General features: G+C 40.5%; 1 protein-coding gene across 3 annotated transcripts in view; it reads right to left on the bottom strand.

Moving 5' to 3' along the window:
* LHFPL3 (LHFPL tetraspan subfamily member 3) overlaps positions 1–22,588 on the bottom strand; it is a 234,463-nt gene that overhangs the window by 77,339 nt on the left and 134,536 nt on the right. The gene's annotated exons all lie outside the window — the stretch shown is intronic.

Below are 22,588 nucleotides of genomic sequence, written 5' to 3'. Positions count from 1 at the left end.
AATGAGAGCAAAGCCCTGCACACAGACCTCTAGTTCCTCCTGTTTGTCCTCCATACTGCAAACATTGGTGTACAGGCATTTTATGGAAATATTTGATTGTGTCAGTATCCCAGCAGGGGTGGAAAGGGATCTCCCAAGTCCTGTCTGTGGTTATGTCTTCGGCTGCTTGTGATTTGAGATGCACTTTCTTAAGCCTTCTTTTGTTACTGGAGTGGTTTCTGGAGTTCTTCCTATATCCTATGTCTGTCAAGCCTGGCTATGTCCTCATTCCCCTTCTTTGGGAAAAGTGGACCTTGTTGCCAGGAGGCTTGGTGTTGTATAAACTGACCTATGACCAAAAATCTCCAAATTGTTCTGGTGATGCCTGTCTTGAAGCCAGGTAGAGTCACCTTCAGCAGGAGAGGATAGCATACAAAAATAAAGTAGCAAAAGAAAATTCTAAAAATAATGATTATGTTGAATGGGCTCATTCTTCAGTTTTTATTGCATTTAAGAGAATCAGAAAATCCATATGCTTTCAGTTACCTCATCAATTACCTTTAGTGACTTGGAAATACCTTTCAATTACCCATAGTGACTTGGAAGCAGGCACATTTCCATTGTTAGCCCTTCTGTCTTAGTATGGCTGATGAGATACAATGGATCCTAAACCTTCTTTTATAAGTCTTAATATTGTATTGATGAAATATACTCAAAATTGTAGGTGAATGTGCTACTTGAAAAGAATGCATTGTGTGGCTTTCAGCCTTTTAAGTTTTTGTTGAGTCAGACCTCTGTTGGGAAATGACAGTTTATACACCAAGTAGCTTGTGCAACCAACAGCTGCTGTCACTGTGGCATTGGTTTCCTGTCGATGTGACAGGTTTCTTGTCTTTCCTGGACAAGCCCAGGCACTATCATTTCACAGACCTTTAATGCCCACAAAATAAAAACAGACTTACACTGGATCAATATGATGAAATACTGGAAGAGGGATGTGTAAAGAGAGTTCAGGAATGGTAGTTTCCTTTTGACAGCTACAAAATTGCTGTAGACAATGTCCTGAAAGCATGTCTGCAGAAAATGCACCCAAGGTGTTTGATGGGTTCCTCCTGAACAGCTAATTTGTGTGAAAATAAAACAGTTCATGATACTTTCAAGGACAGTTAGGCTTAGAAACATGGGAGATTAGATAATGACCAGTCTACTCAGAACATGAAGGTTGGACAAATTATAAATTATAAATTGTCTCCCTTAACTCATTTACACAATTACATAAGATCTTTCAAAGGCCTTAGAGACAAACAATACAATAATTTATTTTCTTGAGCTGGTTACACACAGTTCCAGAAAGTGGAGTTGCCCTCACATTTAAGAGTTTCCCTCAGACTTGCAAAGAACTCCACTCAAACAATGCAGCAGATCTGCAAACTTTTTGTGTTTGTGAAAATGTCCATATTTACCCAGCTAACTGTTGGCAAAGTTTCATTTACTATATAACAGCAAACACCAAAGCCAGTTTACTTTTATTAATCATCCTCAACATGTGAGAAAGCTTAATGGTCAGTTAATGATCAATAGATGTGAAATTTTTCTGCTAATTGTGCATGAATAATTAGCAAATACCAACATCTCTGTCAATTTTTTATTACACAGCACATCAGACACATTCTTAGTACTTCCTAAAAGTAATTTAACTTTGTTCTTTTGCACATAGGTAATTAAAAAAATGGACCCTTATCTCAGGAATTCAGTGTACAGCTTCCCAGCTGTGTTCCTCAGATTTCCAATTAACTCATCTTTCCTGAATTCTGTTCCTGCATTCTTTGATATACTTGCTTAAATTTCTGGAGTCATTCTGTTGGTTGCAGTCGGACTTCTCTTGATAATAAAACTCATGGGTAAATAATGTCTGGACTAGATTCCTTTGCATAAAGACAGATATCAAGGAGGGGTTATTATTATTTTCTCTTTTCCCTGTGCAGTTAAGATTAGATGACTAATCTTTTCCCTGTGCTTTCTATTAGATGACTACTTAGTCAACATCTTCAGGAGCAGGAATCATACCTTACCTGTAGAGGGTAACATAAGTAAGATTAGTCAACCTTGAGTCAGTTTTTGTTGAGAGAATATTTTTCCACTGAATGCCTTTAAGAACACAGACTTGCTCAATAATATAAACAAGTAATGAGTCTTTTATCAGCTACAAGATTGAAAAGACAGATATGAAATCCACCTACAGATCTACTTTGCATTGCTAGAAATTTTTACATTTGAATTCTGCTACAGAGGATTAGAAGACTTTTCTCTAAAAGTACATTACTTTCAGTTTTATACAAATTTGTGAAATGGAAATAATTTTATGCAATTTCAGCGAAACTGCTAAGAGATGATTTTAGAACACTGACATGGCTCCCATGTCTTTGTCTAACTTCCACTGTCTGTAATGGCAATGTTACTGAAATGGAAATGTAACAAAAGCTACTGCTGTTCTACTACTAAGTAGTAATGGTATTTGGATTTGAAAAGTTCACTGACTAAATAAAAACTCTTAAACCATCAGTTCCTACAGCTTAATGAAACAGTTAAATCCATACTGGTTGGAAGCAGTCTTCTCTGTGTGATCTGGGGACATCAGATCAGCAACAGCCCCCTGACAGAGAGCCCAGCCTAGGACCCCCCTAACCAAGGACCTTCATGATAAGCAGCAGGGGGGAACTGATAAACGACTGACTCGTGTCACTGACACTATTCAGAACCATTTGGGCAACTGTAAAACTTACAAGAATCACATCCACATGGTTTTCCCTTTGACTGCTTGAGAAAGCTCCTGGCAGGATTATTCTCTTTGTAAGGATAGCCCTGGGTTTCCTCCATTTCTTCCTCTCCTGTGATGACAAGGTGACTCTCTTGTGTTGGAAGGGACTTTAAAGACCATCTAGTTCACCCACTATGTTGCTCAGAGCCCATCCAATCCAGCCTTAAACATTTCCAGGGATGGTATCTGTAAGTTCTCTGAGCAACCTCTTCTAGTGCCTCATCACCCAAACAGCTGCTCTCCCACATATCGGAGTCTGGTGGAGCTTTTAAAACTTTTAAAAAGTGATTAATAAAAGTACTTAAACATGCCTTATATATTTGCTTTTCTTCTTAAACAGTTTTTTTTTCATGTGAACAGCTAACAGGAGCTGTCACATGGTTTTCCTCTAGGGCTGTGAGTGACAAGACAAATTATTCATACTAGGAGAGAGAGCCAGGATTTTTACCTCGTGGGATGAAAGGATGCAGATACAACACTTCCAGAGATTGGAAACAGACAGTGAATTGTTGCTGGCACTGACAGACTTGTGACTCTGACCAAGCTAATATTATCACAGACTGTGCTCTGTGCATGAGCTCAAATGGTAATTAGCAAACAAGTAGTTCACTATCCTATGGTTGTGCCAAACACAGTGACAGATTAATATTATATCATTGCATGAAATGAGGTTCTATTTATAAAAAAAGCTGACTGCTATGCAGGAAACCAGTGCTGAGAAATTCCCGCTGGCAGGACTCCTCTCTCATCTTCATTCTTTTCCTGACAAGAGACCAAATTTGCTAGCCTGTAGAGTATGAGGATGGCAAGTTTCCTGATAAAGGAATAAAAAAAAAAATGGAATGGGAATTATGCTGACCATCTCTTTTCTTTCCATGCCCACATGTGCAAGTCTTCAAACCTCTCTGGTTCCAAACTGCAAGAGGTTTTTTGTTTCCTTTTTTCCCCCCCCGCAAAATGTATTTACAAAAACGGTGACCCATTAAATCTCCAATAAACTGAATAGAGTTTTTGCCAGCCATGTTGGTGGTTAGGATTAGTCTTTCAGGAGCTTGTAGCTGGGAAAGAAGGAAATGCTGAGTGGAAAGAAGGGAAGAGGGAAAAAAGGAAATGCTGAGTGGAGATGGCTGAAGACAACACTGCAGGTGGCTGAAGCACAGGGTCAAACACAATCCTGAGTGAAGACAGAAGCTACACACCCATCAACTGAGATTGATCCAGGTGATGTGGACTGCATTTCTGAGTGGGACAATAATCCTCTGTGTTTATATTTATGTCATGGCTTGGAGGAAATGTGCAATTTTGAAGTGAATGCCATGATTCTCTCCATTTACTGATTCCATCCACAGAAATAGTTCTGCTGTATGCAGAGCATTTCTGGAGGAGCCTAGAAGTTCATTTAGAAAAGTTCTTCAACACTGAGTGGGGACCTTAAAATTCTGGCTCAGTGTGTGGGCTTCATCACCCAAAAACCTGTGCCTAAGAGAAAGCTCTTGAACTATAGAGAGCTTCCACAATACCTGGAATAGTTCCTTGTGCAATACAAAAAGGCAAATGTCATGTATGACCTCTTACTTGATCCTGTGTTTGAAGGCTGCCACATATAATGCCCACCTTTGAAAAGGCCCTTCAGAGAGGTGCCAGCTGGATCCCCAAGGAGATGACAGAGCCTGTTAGTTTGTGCATAAGCAGACTGAAAATTCCTGGTGGTGCTCATAGATGGCTGCTAGCCACATGACTGCTGTTGGGTATGAGGCAGTCAGTGAGAAAAGTGTGAAGAAATTTAAGATTCAAGGGCAGTGTTCTTAGCTGGAATGATAAAATCCCATTTGGACTTCTGTGACCTGAGCTTCCATGCAGGATGAGGAAGGTGCCCTGGGAATTGCTTCAGGATGTTGCTGTGATGCTCCCAGCAACCTCCTCCCCAAAAGTGAAGGAGCAAAGTGGGTTAAACTTCCTTCAAAAAACTTCAAACAATATCTATAATGGGGGCATTGGTTCCAGGAAACAGAACTATTTCTGATTTGAGGCAAAACCCTAACATCCCATGTGATGAGGATGCAAGAGGCTTCAGCAGTAACTACTTTAATCGACTTATTCTCTTATTTCACATCATCTTGCTGTGGAGTCTCTCCACAGGATTAAGAATATTTATAGAGACTGCTGGGGGGAGAAAAAGGAGAATCTCCTTCTGCATTCCTGTGATAATATTAAAGACATGATGTAGTTATGGCCATTTGACTTACTAGGGCCTGGACTTTTTGATAAGAAATCTGATAAGAATACACACACACACACACACACACACACACACACACACACAAAATATATATATATATATATATATATATATATAAAGATATGTGTATTTCACATGCTGATTTTAAGAAAAGGGAAAAAGAAGACCAAACATTCAGTGACTGGACAGTAAAGATAAAATAGTATTGTGGAAAGTGGTAGTGAGGTGGGTGCTATGGTCAGGGGGAGAAGACTGGCTGAGTAGACAGGTAGGAGATATTTTGATGCCTGCTAGTTATACTTAGGCAGCAAAATGGAATAATTTGATCAGCTGTTGCAAGATGTGAAGCTGGACATAACAGAAATAGGGATTACTGACAGCTATATCCAAAGATGAGCACTACAGAACATGAATTGTTCAGAAAGATGGAAACAACTGAGAAAGTGAAGTATGTTATATGAAGAAATGTGTTAAACTGTAAACAAGTAGAAAAGAATAGCAATGATAGTGCAATCTAATTCAGTTAAGTCAACTGTGAGAGAAATTTCACAACACTTAGGGGACCTGTTTTAGACCTCATGTGTTGGATTCATGTTTGGATAGAGAATTCTTTGATTTGATAGAAACAGAAATTCTGTGTGGGGTTGTATCATCTTGGGAGCATTTAACTTCCAAGTTCTGATCATTAGCCACGATAATTAAACTTTGAGATTAATGTAGTTCTTTGAATAATTTAGTTAGTACAACAGCTATATTAGCTGGAGAATAAAAATAATGTAAGAACATAATAGATTTTTGTAAGTGTGTGTGGCAGGTGATCCACAAGGTGGGTCCCAGTATAACTCCTTGTGAAAGAACACAACTTCTGGTGTTCCAGCCATGGTTATTTGCAATGGGTATTTATTGTCCAGGAAAAATATGGAAGCTGGGACCTGCTAAAGGATGCAGGCCTAATCACTATGTGGGCAAAAAATCCTTAGGAATGTCGTGACAACACACTGCTAATAGCTGTAGCAGAGGTAGATGACTAACTGATGAAGAGCGAGGAAACTGAAATCATATATAACCAGAGATAAAAATACTTCCTTAGGATGAATCAGGTATGGGAGGTGGTACAGCTGGAAACTCACAGGTGGTGCATGTCAAAAGTTACACTTATGCTGTGTCACCTCTTGTGGTGTCCAAAGGCCCTGGGATCTGATGATATTTTTTTCTTCTCATTTTCTATTTAAAGTATCCGAAATAACATGAGAACTGTGTCAGAACCCACTGGAGTTTTCTATAATGTGTCTCTGTGCCACAGGATGTGTGTCAGGAGGTCTGTGTGTCAGCTGGGGTCCGTGCCCAGAGATCACAGGAGGAGCAAAGACAAACCCCTGTGCTGGGGGCCACGGCCTGGGCTCAGCTGTCACACAGGCAGTTGTCTGATGCTGTGGCCATGTCCAAAATGCACTTTTCTCACACAGACTTACCACTGAAAGTGTCTATTTCGAGTGCTGTCCCAAAGGAGTGCTACATCTTTCTACTTCAATGCTAACTTCTCTTTGTAGAACCTGTTCTTCAGCCAAAACATATCATGGCATAGTGACATGTACTAAATCTGATTAATTAATAAATTCAACACAAGTACTGTGTAGGCTACCACAGACAGACTGGAGAATAGGTGTTAATATGGGATAGGATAGGAATTTCTTGAGATATATACAGCTGACATTCCACCACAAGTTACTGATCCAAACAGAGGAGATATTTTAAACACACTTTTGGTAAAGACAAGGAAGAGCTGAAAATAACCTCACTTTCAATGACCATGAGTCAATTCAATTAAATGAAATGAGAATATATTAAATAATATGAGAACAAAAATGTTTCTGAACCTGGATTTTAATGCATATTTTAGATGGATGAACTTATTAAAAGCCTAAAGGAACTACTAACAAGTTAACTAGGCTGAAGAAGTTCATACTAATTGTGGGGCAAACCTTGAATTTATTTGGACAAAGATATAAATTTTCTGAAGTATCTTGACAAGACAAATGAGATTCCAGGGATACTTTCAGCTCTATATCGATGACTAACAAACTCTGTTTCATTCTACCCTCATTACCTATCTTACCAAAAAAGCCTTGAGAAAAAAAAAAAAATGATGTGAGCAGAGACCTTAGAAATTCCAGGAAAAGAAAATTATTAGTGAAGAAAGATACATTTTGAAGGTTAGGTAATGCAGCTCTAAAAGATAGCTTTCTAAAAGTCAAGCTGTGCTAACTCTAAGACAAATTGAAACAAATAGTTGAATAATCTTCAGTGAGATTAATAAAGAAAGAAGAAAAGCAGGTATGGAGTTGGTCTGGGAATTAGCAATTAGGACCTAATTATTTGTCTCATTTTTCAATGAAGAGAATGATAGAGAAGAGGAGGATGATGCTGTGACTGCTTGGTGTGAGCATTTGGAAATGGAAACTCATGCCTCCAAATCCACAGCATCAAAAACAATCATAATGTGCTCAAACTGGAGGAATGCACCTTCCAACCCCAAACACTGAAACAACCAACACATTAAACTGCAAAGATGTTAGGAAGGATTTTAAAATCAAATTAATTGTTGAGATGGTGGTGAAGAGCATATGCATTATCTACATTTTAGGAAAAAAAATACAAAATTGAGAACTGAAAAGTAATTGGAACAACGAATCGTCATTCGATTTTATCCCAGTTCTTTGGCCAATTATTGAAGGAAAGAATAGTTAAAAACATGGAAAGAAATACAAAGCAACACACTTTTGATGAAGCATTTGATCCTGTGTCATACAGAAACACTTACTAACTGGAAAAAAGAGGTTAACATGAGAATGTAAGGTGTTTATACATTTTGTTCATGGGGAGATGTCATTTCTGGCTTGAAAGAAAAGCCTCCAGCTGTTGTGAGGATACACTGTGCACCTCAAGGATCAGCCTGGGTGTCAATCATTTCATGTTTTCATTACCAGCTTTGGCAAGAGTAGTCTGGTAGTAAAATCCACTGATGGGAGGCACTATCAATGCAATGTCAGGACAAATGACGGAGAAAATGTGTGTGTTGGTCATCCCTTGGAGGACCATGGGACACCAGTCAAGGGAACCAATGGAAAAGAGTTTTAGCAGTACTAGGGAGAGTTTTTAAAGCATAATGTAAGCCCTAGACATCTGGTGCTGGTGGTTTCTAAGCTTTAGAAGAGTGATGTTTGCAATGACCGGTTAATCAGAGCAAGGTTATTTTAGGATGTAAGGAGGAATCTTAGGAAACATATTGCATGAAGCTGTAACTGCTCATGATAACAGGACTAGATATGAGGATTTAGTAGTTCTTTTCCTGGCCTATGTTGTTATGAGGAGGCTAAGAGATAATCTTTGAAATTAATAAAGAATGAAACCTAGGGGGAAAAGCAGCCAAAGAATTAGGAGCTTGATGGAACTCCAAAACAAAAATAAATGTTTTTTAAATCAAACTGAAATGAAAATCTAACAGAATAAATGAGGGTAAGAGGCAAAGAATCAGCTCACTGCTGGGCTATCTCACTATGGTCTGTGTACAAATTTGTCATTCCCCTCCATTATTAAAGGTTTTAAAATGTAATAGCAAAGAAAAAAAGAAAGAAAGAAGAGAGGCATAAAATTATTTTCTTTTCCTGCCAGCTCTCATCCAAGCTGACCTGACAAAACCATGCATCTACAACAGCCTGGTTTTAGACTTGGGCAGTGCATGCCTCCAACTTGTTCTGAAATTACTGCAAATGCAAGCAAATCTGAATGTGCTGGCAAGAGAGGAAGTCTGGGACTGCATCAGCCCCTGTTTGCAGGGTAAAAATGGCAAAACTCTGCAGGCTATCAAGGTAGAAACAGAATGAAGAAGCAAAAGCTATTAACCTAAAAAGAAAATTTCTACATCTAAGCCTGTAGTGGCGTCTATAATAAATACCAGGTTTAGTCTTTTGTTTCTGAAAATGAACAACTTCACAGAAAAAGCAGGTGAAAACCTTTAAAAAGCTGTGGTAGTGTTGCCTAGAAAAGAGATCTGCATGTCTTACAGTAAACTGAAGAATTTTATGATTACTCAGTATAAACATGAGGGAATTGGTCCCAGAGAGGGGGAAGAGCTATTTAACTGAAAGGGCAGTCTTGGCATCTGAACAAATGCATATAAACCATCCAGGAATACATTTAGGCTGTAAAGAGGAAGGCAGTTTTGAATTGTCAGGGGATAGGTTCTGGCACAAATTCAGTAGCTGTGGCCATGCCAAAAAAGTTTGAAGTTGTCCAAGTGTATGCTGTAAATAGTTATTAAAGATGGAGTTTGATCAGTGCATTAAAAAATTATTAGGATGTGCTTTGCTGTGAGGCTAAATTTGACTACTCAGTGCCTTTAAGATAACTGCAAGAACTCAGAGGTCTTGCATCAAGTATCTTCAGACACCAGAAACCCAGGATCATCACTTTTCTCAGGATATGAGCTTTGCAATAGCTGCAGAGCTGGACACACAGACAGTGCAAACAGCACTCAACTGAGCCTCAGGGCAGGAGCAGCACTGAAGCCAATCCAGGCTTGAGCATTATGGGCATTTTGCAGAAAAGCTTCAGATGTATTTCCTTTTGTCCATAAATTTAGCAAATCTCTCTACTCTATCTGGCTAAACCCTGCCTGGTACTGTAGCAAAGCCCCTTGCAGACTTCTCTCCTGCACTTAGACTTTGTGAAACCAGTTCATCTTGCAGTGCATAACCACAGGGCTCACAACCAGCAAGGTTACCAAACTCCATGCACACCAGTGCCACCCTGGGCTGCAGGGATTGTCTGCTTCTCACCTGGTATGTGCCATGTGCCACTAACAACAGCAGCTCATCAGCAATGCATTGAGGAATCATCCCCCACAAAATGCTGCTTCAGAGAAACATCTGCCATGAGGTCCTGGCTGTGCTCACAGTTTCATTTGCATGACCACTTGAGAGGGCTTGACAGCCATAATTAGGAGTTGTTGGAAAGTGGGGTAACTCACCCATGCAGTACATGAAACAGCACAGGTCAGTGCTCAAAAGCTGAGCTGGGGAATCCAAAACTGCCACTGAGAATTCAACCAATTGTTACCTGACCCCCACTTGGCTGTCATGCCACGAAAGGAACACGAACATTAAAACCGCTTGCAAGAGGAAATGAAATAAAAGATGTTGGGGGTTAGGAATGGGGTTTTCTTACACGTTGAGAGCCCCTTGTCCCTCTGTATGGCTGCCCTCGGGCTGCTGGGGCAGAAGGCTGACTCAGCACACTGGGTGGAAGGTGTGAGTAGTGAAACACCTGCAGTACAAACAGCTGCCAGGCAGATGTGTCTGTGCCTCCTCTTGGGCACTGTCCAGAAGGAGAAATCCCTCCTGCAGAAGCTGATTGAAAGATTCAAGAAATTGCTTGGCAGTGGCTAAGGTCATTGGCCACTGGTGAGATTTCTCCACTGTAAGCCGAGGTGCAGGTTCATGGCCTCTGTGACATTCTCTGCCAAAGCATGACTGTGATTCCCAGAATATAATAAACCATGATAGGAAATATGATTTAATGCTGAAATGAGAAGTGTTTTAAGATTAACAATTTATAGGCATTCAACCCCTGTCTGTGGGCATGACAGTCCTTCTGTGCCCTCCCCTGGAGCTTTGTGTGTCCCCATATACTTTAGTGAGAAAGTGATTTTTTAGGTGGAGTGATTGAAGTCAAACAGAAAGATGATAAGATGGACAAATAAATATTCTGTCATGAGCTAGACAAAAAGAAGCAATTGAATGCATGGGAGGAGAAAGGGGAAGGCTCTTGATTCTCTTGTCCTTTGTAAAGCATTAATGTTCTGCTAAGAAATGACCTACAGCCGAGCCAGTGCCACGCTTTCCTTGACACACAGGAACTGTACTTGCCCTTTTTGAGACAGTGGGCAGAAGACTACTGAGACAAGTGATCCAAGTATTAAATCTGGTCAGGATTCACCAGTTTCTCCCAGGGCTGGGAAGCCTTCCATGCACTCTGCCAGAAGGCTCCAGCTAGTTCTGCATGGGAAAATCTACTCCCAGACTGGTTTCATTCCCTTTTTCAAAATCAGCAGCCTTCCCAAAACTAGCCTCCACCCTGCTCCCCATCTCCTCTGAATCAGGGAACCCACCCTTGGACCTCAGAGGGGTTTGTGAGATAGGAAGGAAGTGGGTCAGGGTTTGAGGCACCTTTATGCTGCAGGCAAGGGGGGTGGGCAATGCAAAGCTAAAGGCCTTTTGAGGGGATGAGATGAATATGAGGGGGAGACAGGGAGCTGGAAGGCACCAATATGGGGCAGTTTTCCCTGAAGAAAAAGGTGGAAGTGGAAGGAGGCAGGAGGCAGACTTGTTATTCAGTTGGAACGCTAAGATTTAACTAAAGTCATTACAATCATTTAAATCTGATTTCCCAAGCAGTGCTAGCCAATACTGCAAATGGGCTGGCAGAGAGGCAAGACAAGTTCTGAACAGATGATAAAGGCATTGACTTTTGTATAGTTCCTTTCAATGCCCCTGAGGCACCTGCATACGTCTTTATGCCTGCACAGCTTGTCATGTGCTATTCTTCACTTATCTCTGCTACAGCTCTTCCTGATCCCTTAGCAGCTTTCCTTGGAAGAAAAGAGAAATGGACAATAGGCCCTGAGACCACTGCACTGCCTCTTTATTCAAGCTGACATTTGGCAGCAAGACTTTGCTGCCTTTCAGAAGCCAATGTCTTATAGAGCCTAAAGGCAGCAAAGGTATCAGGGGCTTTGCCTCCCCCTCTGAGCATCTGAGCCCTGCATGGTGGGAGAGCCCTGGGGACTGAGACTGGTAACTCTGGAGATGTTTTTGTCTTCTGCCTTTTTCCTGTTAGAGGGAAATCTATTCTTACCTAGGGCCAAACCTATGAGATTGCTGAGCCTTCTAAACTCATCGCTTTGGGCATGGCAGTCTTGATAAATTTTGAAATACTTGAAAAAATATGGAAGAATTCTACATGATTTTTTAAATATCTTATAATAATATCTCCATATTGTAGAGCATATCTCATCTTATATTTGCTATCAAGTCAGTCTGATCAGTAGTGGGTCCAATTTTGTTCACTACTACCACAACAGCCCTCCTTGCCTCAGTGATTTGGTAAACCTGATACCCCTACTGGTTCCTAACTGGAAGGGTTAACTTTGGAATTTCACTTCTACAGAAGTATATTTCTGTGCCTGTAATTTGATTAACCTCAACATTTGCACTATACAGCAAAGTTTACCAGTAGAGTATTCAGCAAATCCTTGTGTGTATGCACATGCAATTTCAAGTCCTGACTAGGCTAATGATATCCATATGTAATACCTTTTTGAACATTTTGGAAGTCCAGGACAGGTGGTATTCTAGTGCTCCAATGCCTCTGAGGTAAACTTCAAACCCAGCAACAGCCACAGCAAACAACAGTGCTGATTTTCAGCACTGATTCCCAGAAGTCATAGAAAGTAGGCTTCCCTCCACTTAAAACTTCTAGCAATGCCAATTAATATGCCACTGCTGGTGATTTCTGCCTCAGAAATGATGATGTATGGTCAGACATTGAAAGAACTGGAACAATACAAGGAAAGCAGCAGTGCAAGGCAAAGGAAAAACCCTGACAAGGTCACAAAACCCACTGAGACTGACATGATCTGCCAGAAAAGCAGAGTGGGTACTTGCAAAGTTGAGTATGAAGCTTGAGGTCTTGCTAGTGGACCCTGTGGAACCCCTCTAGGGCATGCTGCCCACTGGCTGACTTAGAATGAGCCAGGAGATGTGCTGTTTACAAAGGGAGTAAGAGAATTCTAACCCAACTGGATCCAGAGGAAAGAAGAGTTTAACTGGGATTGCAATAACTGTGTCTTCACATTCAAAATGTCTTCACATTCAAAAATGTTCCTAGGTTCTGGAGCTCCATGTCCTTTTCTATAAATAAATAATGGCTGAAAATCTGTATAATAAAATTGTTTCCTGAAGTAACTGCTTTAGTTTCACTATGGTAGGCATCAGAAAAACAATTCCACAAGCAGTACAAAATGTTCCCAAATGCATCAGGCAGCAAGTGCTTCTATCACTACACTGCAAGCAACTGAAAGACAGCATAAAAGGTATTAGAGCATTTCAATAAATGTACAGAAAATATAACATCTGCCTTGTAAACAATCCAGTATCTTGTCATTCAAATTACTTGCTTTTTGAAAAGAAATGTCTAGATGAGACATAAACTTCAAGAACTCATCCCATCAGAATCACCCCTGGCTTCAGTAATTCAGCAATCTTTAATGCATCATTCCTACCTCTCCTTCCTCTATTACCCATGACACCCATGAATTCATTTCTCAGTCTCACAGGTCTCTTTGCATTGGAAAGTGATACTAAAAAGTGACAGGGTTGAAAACTTTTGACCTATCCCAAGCAAATGCATTGGAATTATACCAAGTTTACTTCAGAGTTCATGAAAATTTCTATGGAAATCTTTAGTTTGTGGCAGCACATTCTTAAATCTGCTGACAAACACCCTTATCATGATGATGAAGACATGTGCCTATCGAAAACAGGTTCTCTAATTCTCTCCAAAAGTCCAAATTCAAAGTATGAAGGAAAGGAAAGGATGGAGTTCTTAGTCCAGTTGAAACACAGGGACTCCAGAAATACAAAGGGAAGTGCACAAGATGCCATGCAACTCCAGAGATATCAAATACAGAGACAGTAAAACCCAACTTCCTTAAAACCTGTACAGCAGCAGTCATTCTGTATGGACTCTGTATATTTGGTGTTGAAGACAAAATACCATGTCACAAATTGCATCTCATTAAGCCCAAGAGAAACATAAAAATTGCTGAGGTAACCTGTGCAGAGCCCTGTGAAGATGGGACTCTACAGCTTTGCAGCAACCTGAAACCAGAGAAATGGACGTCTAACAGTGTCAACTAAAAGTAACCTCAGCTGTTGGTAAACTCTATATATTCTGTTGGTATATTCTATATATTCTATACTGATAAATAAAATACATAAGAGCTACCTCACTGAGCAGAGAAGCTTGGCTGACCTTGCCCAGTAGCAAACTGGACAATAAGAGCAAAGTATTTTTATTTGGATTCATTGCTAGAATAATTTATGTTTAGCAAGAAAGTGCTATGTTGAATTGTACTAATAATAGTGTGACCATGGGAACTAGGTAGTGAGGTGCTGCTATAAATTCGGTGGAGGTAATTTGTGTATTCAAGAATTATGTTTTCATGTGTTAACTTCTGTGATCCCAAAGCTGAATGTATGAATTACTTAAAAGGCACAGTTAAGGACTGGCTCTTTGGAGTTTGTCCTGTGTGCCTGTAGGGCTCCTGTGATGTCCCTGTACCAGCTTGGGGGTATCTTGCTTCTGCCTAGGAGGGCTATGATGAGGAGGGCAAATAACTATCCATATCTCACCAGTTCAAATAAAAAAGTCTTTCTGCTTAAGCAAACCATTATTTCTGTAATAAAATCCTTGTGGCCAGTCAGAAACAAACCTCAGAAAAGTAATTATTCCAGCTGAATGTAACTAACCTCATCTGAGTGTGAGCAGACTTTCTGTCAGATCCTGTGCAAAGCCACACTTGGAGCCTTGTGCAGAAAGACACAATAATGGCTTCACTTACTTGGATTTCAGCTTCTCTCAATATAGGTATGTGGCCTCAACATCCTTTGTTGGCCAGGGCTGCCAGCTATAATGTCTTTCCTCTTACCAGGTTCAAAGTACATCTCATTTTTGGTAGTACTGAGTGAAACATTTCATCTGAAACTTTTTTTGCCAATAAAGAGTGCAGCAGGTTCAGTGGAAACATTTCAAACATCAGGTTGATCAGTGTGAACTCTACTGACTGAATACAACACAAAAGCATTTCTGAGAAAAACTGTAAATGCTCTGTTTTTATTGAGAATCTTTCAAAAATAAAGTGCATTTTCATCAGACCTAGAAAAGGTGTTATTTGAGTTTTATTGGCAATTGATTTTTCTTGCCAAGTTTGCCACCATTCTTTTTTATCAAATTCCTATATACTTTTAAAATTATTCTCACCACTTTTGCTTAACTTGCTGACCCTTGTTGTCCCTTTGTTACCCATAAAATGGTTTGTAATCCTGTAACATTGCCCAATTTTCCTGTTCTGTTCATGTTGGCTGATGCAAGGTCTGAATACTTAGTTTTCACATTGACTGAACATATGGTAATTTTTCCTGTGATTTCCCTCCACTCCTGCATCCTATCCATCAGCATGTCTTTCATCCTCTTGTATTTGTTTTATTGATTACAGGTTTGTTCTTCACCTTCTCTCATGCCTTTGGTGTCTTCCTTATCTTGATTAGGAAACTAATTAGATTAAGGTTACCACAGCTCAGACAGTTATCACGTCACCTACCATCTGTTGCTCTGGATATTTTTTCTCTCTGCCAATCCTCTTTCCACACAGCACACAATGGGTAGGGTTTATACATTGTCCTCAACACGACAGACAGATTATATTCAAGGTTCAACATTTACCTATGCATTTGTCTGAAATGGGGAAGTGAAAAAAAGCCCTCTTTCTTGGAGATGGGTGCCAGTATTAAATACTTTTGGGTATCTGTGTCTTATCTGTGAGGAAGAAGCAGCCTCCAGTGTGAACAAATGTCTGCTGAAGACTCAATTAACCTGTGCCTCATGGATGAAACTCAGTTGAAACTGCAATTCAAACTCAACCAGTCAGGATTCTCTCATGATCCCTCCAGTACAGGAGTGCCCCTGTAAAGTGGTAGGAGCATTGGCTGGCTGCAGCTTCCATGGTTTCCACAGCTCCTGGAGCAAGACCTCCATCCACCCAAGAGAGCTGAATGAGGACATAAGAATGAGCAGCTTTCATTGGTATGAACAGCAGTGCACTGATGTGGACCCAGGATGTAAGAGATTTAAAAGGGACTACAGTAAACATATCTAGAGTTTTCCAGAGAAGGGTGGAATAAGAGGTGGCATCTGATCCCAACTTTGGGAAGTGCTCCTGAACTCTGATTTCTTCTCAGTCTTCCAGTCTGCTCCCTCATTTTTCTGTTCAAGTGTTTCCTCTAACTTCCCTGCAAGGATTTTCCCCACTTCTCAGTCGATCCTTCCTGCAGATATTTCTCCATCTTCTCCTGTCTGTTTCCTTCATCCTTGGACATGTCAGCAACATTTTCAGGCTAACTGCTCCCTTATCAGTCACTCAGACACATTCCTGCTTTCCCTTTCTAGAGAGCTGCAGATGCATATTTTTTCTCCTGTTGGGACCTTGCTTTAATTTGCTTTATTTGGAGTTTGCAGGGTTTTAACTGTATCTGAATGCTTTACATGTTTACACTTCTGGGGCCCAGGACACTCTAACTATCCCTAGTCTCAATTATTCATGCATCAAAATCCTCACAAACCTTTGTTACTATAGTAACAAATATAAGTTGTAAAAACTTCACTGATGGTTTGTGTTAAGATTGCAATTCTTTTTGTTTCAAATTATTAGTGCACCTCACTTTTTCTCACCTTGAGGGCAAAAAGGGGTCCCATGAGGACATCCCTCTTCCAGTGCCAGTAGGCAGGAGCATTGGTTATCACAGCTCTGTCACTTCCAATAATACATCCAGCCTCTACAGAGCAACAGCCCTTGCTGATATGAAACTTCTTTGTAACAGGCTCTGTAACACTTGGAGATAAGGTCTGTAAGCTTCCATTTGAATAAATGCCACTCTGATGATATATTTTAAAGAAAAAGAATTTCTTTTGACAGCAAATGAGTATATATTATTTAGCTGCCTACCACTATTTGATTGTTTTAGCTCCTTTGAAAATCTGCTGGAATGGGTAATCCAAATATCTTTACTGATCTGGTTCTCCACATGTCTGTGTGTGGACAGCCAAGAAAGAGTGTAATTGAAAAGCTTAAAAGAACAAAACAATAGAAATTTAGGTGCACCAGGTCAGCACTTTCTCCTTGTATCACTATTCTCATTCCCATATCCCCACACCCTGTCCCCAGCAGTGGGCAGCAGCACATCCCTGGGGCATTCTGCCAGTCTCACACAATCTGCAGTTCACTGGGGGTATCTTTATATGTAGGGACATTTAATGAATTTTTCCTTCCTCAACTAATTGTCCTGTTTGAGTCTTGTTAACTTTCAGTGTCCATAATATCCTGAGGTAAAGAGTTCCACAACCTAGTTATCCACCAGATGACAGAAAAAAAAAATTAAATTTTCACTGGCTGGTTTCTTTAAATGGTTCTTAATTCCTGGGTTGGAAATTACAGTCAATAATATTCTTACCCATGTACCTCTCACTTTTATCCAGACCTTGTATCTGGTATGCCATGGTTTTTGGGGGAGGAAGAGTCCTGGTCTCCTCAAGCTGTCCACTCAGAGTAGAGATTTGCTGCCTCTGCTTATCCCTGCACTCCCTGGCTGAGCATTTTGCAGATCTACTCTACTGAACCATAATTTCCCCTTCTAAAATCCATGCTGACTGTCCCCAGTATGTATGTCATGTTTTCAAGTGGTCACTAAATCAAGATTTCTATCACTTTGCCAATACAGCCACCATCTTCCTGTTCTGCAGTAACTTTTCTCTCCTCTTCGAAAACTGATATAAAATTAACTATCTCCCACTTCTAGAACCAAAGAATTTTTAAACAGGAGGTTAGACAGTGCTGTTGAAATGTTGAATACATCATCCTTAAGTTCCTTTAAAACTCTGTTACTGTTGATCCTTCTGATCTGTTATCATGCATTTAGTCTATTTTTTCCATGAACTTTGTTATCTCCATTTCAGTTTGAGAAAGAGCATCCAATAAATCTCCTAGAAGAAAGACTTCCAGCATGGGAACCTCCCCAAACTCCTCCAAAGTAACTGTGTGTACAGAAGATTTATTTTAGATTGTTTTCCTAGAATATCTCTGACTTTTTCTGAGACATTTATCATACACTTCTCAGAGACTTCATTCTTTGATCATCTTTCTGGACTTGTGGCAGATTTCCTCCTTCTAATGTTTTTTGCAGAAGGATTAGTAGTTTTTATGCTTTTTACTAGATGCTCCTCAAAACTATTTTCCTCTTTTTTTTTCCTCTCCCTCATTATGCTTGAATTAAAAGTCATATTGCCAGAGTTTAAAGCTGTCATTTTTTCCCAAGCTCCAAAGTTCACAGATTACAGCTGTAGGGCTGATTCAGAGGGAAATATTTGAACTTTATAAGGGCCCAGTGCTCCATTTGCTCTTATGTCATAGTGAAGATTTGCAAATTCAGATGATCTTGAGTATTTGCATCTCCCAAGAAAAATCAGTAAATTTTCTCTCCCAAACCCTGTCTCGGAAGATGCAATATTTTAGTCCACAATCACTGCATTTTATCTCTGCTGATGCAGCGGCTGTAAATTCTATGAGCCACATTGATAAGTGAAATGTTTGTTTTAGAGCATGAGAATAACTATATATTTCCTCCTGCTGGATAAGAATCATGGTGCCTTCAAACATTGCCTCTGGCTGACTGCATGGGATGTTTCTGACACATGGGAATGCTGTGGGATAGCCCCTCAGGGTGCAGCAGCAGCCTTCCTTCCCCACACTCTGTGTCTGTGCTGTCAGCTCCCAGGCTTCCACTGTGAATCTCACAGTGGGCTTAAACAGTTACCTCCATGAGAAAGATTTTGACATTTTTAAAAAAGAAGTATGGAAAGCACACCTGAAGGGTCCTATGCAGATCCAATAACTTAAACTAAATTAAAACAAATCCAGCACTTCCAGCCTTCTGCTGGGACCCACGCTGAGGCCAAAGCACACAGGATGGTCTCCCTGTGGATGAGATGTTCAGCCCAGATGCTCAGCACCAGCAGCAGAGCACTCCTGGCACTGTGAGCACCATTCCTTCCCTGGGCAGTAGGAGCTGGCAGGCACATTGAAGGCTCTGCTCTATGTACTACATCTTGCTCCTAAATCCCACTCTTGTTTAGAAATGGAAACCTTCAGGTCACCATTGTTTTGAACCCCAAACTCTTGCATTTATGGTAGGGAACTTTCTGGATCCAGCATGGACCCATCATTTAAAAGACCATATTTCAGTTCTACCCTGGAAATGTCATCCCTGGAGGCACAGCCTCTTCTCAGGATTGGCAGATCCTCTCTGCCACTGCCATGGTGTCCTGTTTTAGGGCAAATTGGGGAGGAAACCTTTAAAGGGGTTCCTCTTGAAAGCAGATTCAAGTGGTCCCTCCCCCAGCTGGTTCGGGAAAATATTTCCTTGGAGAAAACTGGATAAAACCTGTTTGTTTAACAGGCAAAGCATTCACCAGTACAAAAATGAACAATGTTAAACAAGAAAGCCTCTCTCTGTTCTGAAGAGATGGCAAACTCAGGAGGTCCTGGTTGTGGCTGTAGCTCAGCTGGCTCAGTCCCTGCCCAGCCCCTCCTGAGCTGGAAATGCCGCGGCCCTGGTGAGCCCCAGGTGTGAGCTCCAGGAGCTCTGCTGGGTGTTCAGCCCAGGGCAGGGCTGGACAGCTCCAAGGAAAAGGAAAATCACTGACCAGGGAACTGCTCTGCCCCAGCCAGCTAAAACCTAACTAGAAGCAAAGGAGAGCTCTGTCCTGCTGTCTGTCTGTCCGTGCTGCAGACAGCGCAGTCCAGGAGAGGGAATGTGGAGCAGTGAGTGCAGTGTCTGAAAACAAACTCTGTGCTTCTTCTCTCTCCCCTTCTCTCTCAGAAACAATCTTAAAGGTGCAAAACTTATTTCTGGGCTAAACAAACAAATGGGGATACAAGCATCATAAAGTCACCCAGGACACATGGGGACCTGCAGGTGTGCAGGACAGGAATCAAGAAGAGTGTTATCACAACTTTACTTTCAAACACATGAAGCTCACTCATTGCTCTTTTAAAGCACACCAGACCTGAGCTGACTGATTTCAGGTTTCATACATAACACTGCTTCTAAAGCTCTTATGTAAGGAGATATGTTTGAGCACACACCTTTTTCCTTCTGGAATGTGAACCAGCCTTCTGCTGTCAGACTTCTAATCTGACATATTTAAACACCTTGATAGGTTAATAATAGTGTCTAGGATCATAATGCTTTAATGGCTTCAAACTCCAGGCAACATTTCCAGATTATCACTACATTTTACTTACTACGTAGATAATATTGTGTAATTTGCTCAGGGAAGATTTGTATTTGGGCTGACACTGATGAAATACATGTAAGATATCTAAGGTTTGTAAATAGATATGCACAAGACCTTAAAAGCTGCAAGCATGAATATTGAAATAAAACATTCTCTCCCTTATACACTCCAGGTACTATTAACTACTCAGACTGTGCTTCACAGTGTGACACTGCAGTGCTTCAGTACATTTGGCTGGGAAGGAATTTATTAAGTAAAGCTGTGTATAAAACACATCCTTCAACATCAAAGGCTGCACCTGATCTCAGATTTTACCATGTAAATACATTGTAGAGACAGACAATATGTATAAACCAGCCTGAGGTACTAAGACTACAGTTTCTCAAAATAAAGAAACTTTATTTTGTTTGTTTGTGGTTTTTTTTGGTTGTTGGTTTTTTTTTTTTTTTTTTTTTTTTTTTTTTTTTTTTTGACTTGGATAAACTTTTAGTTGAAAAGCACCTGGGTGTCATTTCCTCTGGATTTGTTTTCACCATGGGCCCATCTTTGCTTCTACTGAAGTCAAGTGCAAAATTGATTGAATGGATTGAATAGCACCAATGTCAGTCCCTCTGCAGACATTATAAAGAAAAAGGGAGTTTGATTTATAAACTTCATATAAAAATTGTTATAAGATGCAGTTTTCTTTACCCAAAAATATTCAAGATGAACAGTTATGCATGGGTACATGTAGGACATTTTTGGCACTTTAGCATCCAGGCTCAAGCTGAAGAAATATGATCCTTGTCTCAAATACCAGAGCTTTAAAGGCTCAAATGTGACTGTACCAATTCTGACTTTCATGCCCTCCCCAAACCCAGTGCAGGGAGACTAAAAGCTTTTGATAAGTATTTGTTGCATGAGTGGAGGGTTTTGCTATAGCCTATGGCCATAACCTCTGCTGCAGGTACCTGGCTATGCAGCTGCATTTGCTCTCCTGGGTCCATGACCTGCAGTGGATCCATAGCAGCATTAAGGGAAGTGACTAGGGTGGTCATAAAGGTGGTAGTAAAGGAGGCTTTAAAAATCTTTCCCCTTGATCTACTGACACAGTAATTATTTCTATTAATCAGAGACTCGAAGTCCATGATGACTATGGTCCTTTGGTTCTTTAAAACTTGTGGGAAAGAAGGTGTGGAAATATACAAAATTACAACTGGTGATTTTAAGCACTTCAGTTTTGGGTGCTTCAAACAGTCAGATCTGGTTAAGCAGCCAAACTCCCTAGCTATGTAAGAGGTTCTTGCTCATAATATTTCCAAGTAGGATTGATTTCAGGATTTCTTTTAGCTCCATTCAGTAATTCAATCTGACGTGAGTAAGAACAACCAGCAATCATATCATCAATGTACACAGAGATTAGGACAGATAAATTGAACTGTTTACACTTCAACTGCAGTCCATGGAGATGTGGTCAATACAGTCAGTGGTGTCTGGCAGGCAATTCACTGATCAATTGAATGTGCCTGCTTGCAGGTGAGCTGGAGATCTCTTCAGGTCCCACTGGCTGTATTGACTGCATCCTCTGTAGCTGTACAGGGACTTAGTGGACACTTGAGTGCAAATGTGCCCCTCCACATACAGACACATAAACTGAAGTATTAATTTGCAAGCTGAATCCTGCCCTGTGCATCTCCCCTGCTTTGGTCAACACTACTTTTTTAACAAACAAGGGACAGCTCTGACTATGTTTGGAGCAGAATCAAATTTTTGTCAAGAAAAGGATTATCAACTAGATTACATCCCTGCAAATTATCTGAAGCAATTCATAAGTGAGAAAAACTTTTTGAAGTATGCCAGTGAATTAGAAGATACTTTTAGCTTTTGGTCTCTGTCTAGTACAATATTTCTGCAGTGTGAATCCAAACTGCATGAAGTGCCATGATGGAAGTCATAAGTGCAAAGTGTAGATGACAAAGGCCAAAGTACCCATGAACTATCAACTGTTTTGTAGTTAATTAGAAATTTAGTCATCACCCTAAGAGGTTTTGCCATGCCTTTTCTGCCTCCCATTCCACAGTACAGGGATTTATGTTTCTTTGCTGTAGCAGTAACAGGCCAGGCAACAAAGGCAGACATTTGCCATTGTAAAGGAAACAAATACTTTGGCTCAGCTGTGTTAAAAATGTTGTCTCTGCTCTGGTAAACAAACTGTGCTGCTGGGATTTTGATATTCTTATGCTCTGGATACAACATTAATACCCTAATGTGTAACTATAATAACATTAGAAGGAATTGGTAGCAGAAACAGTGTGTTCAGCAGCACCGGGGCAGTGATGCTTCCCCTGGTGAAGCCACATCTTGAGTCCTGTGTTTAGTTCTGG

Source organism: Molothrus ater, chromosome 5 (assembly GCF_012460135.2).
Source record: "Molothrus ater isolate BHLD 08-10-18 breed brown headed cowbird chromosome 5, BPBGC_Mater_1.1, whole genome shotgun sequence".
Lineage (NCBI taxonomy): Eukaryota > Metazoa > Chordata > Aves > Passeriformes > Icteridae > Molothrus > Molothrus ater.
This window is presented reverse-complemented; position numbering and strand designations above follow the sequence as displayed.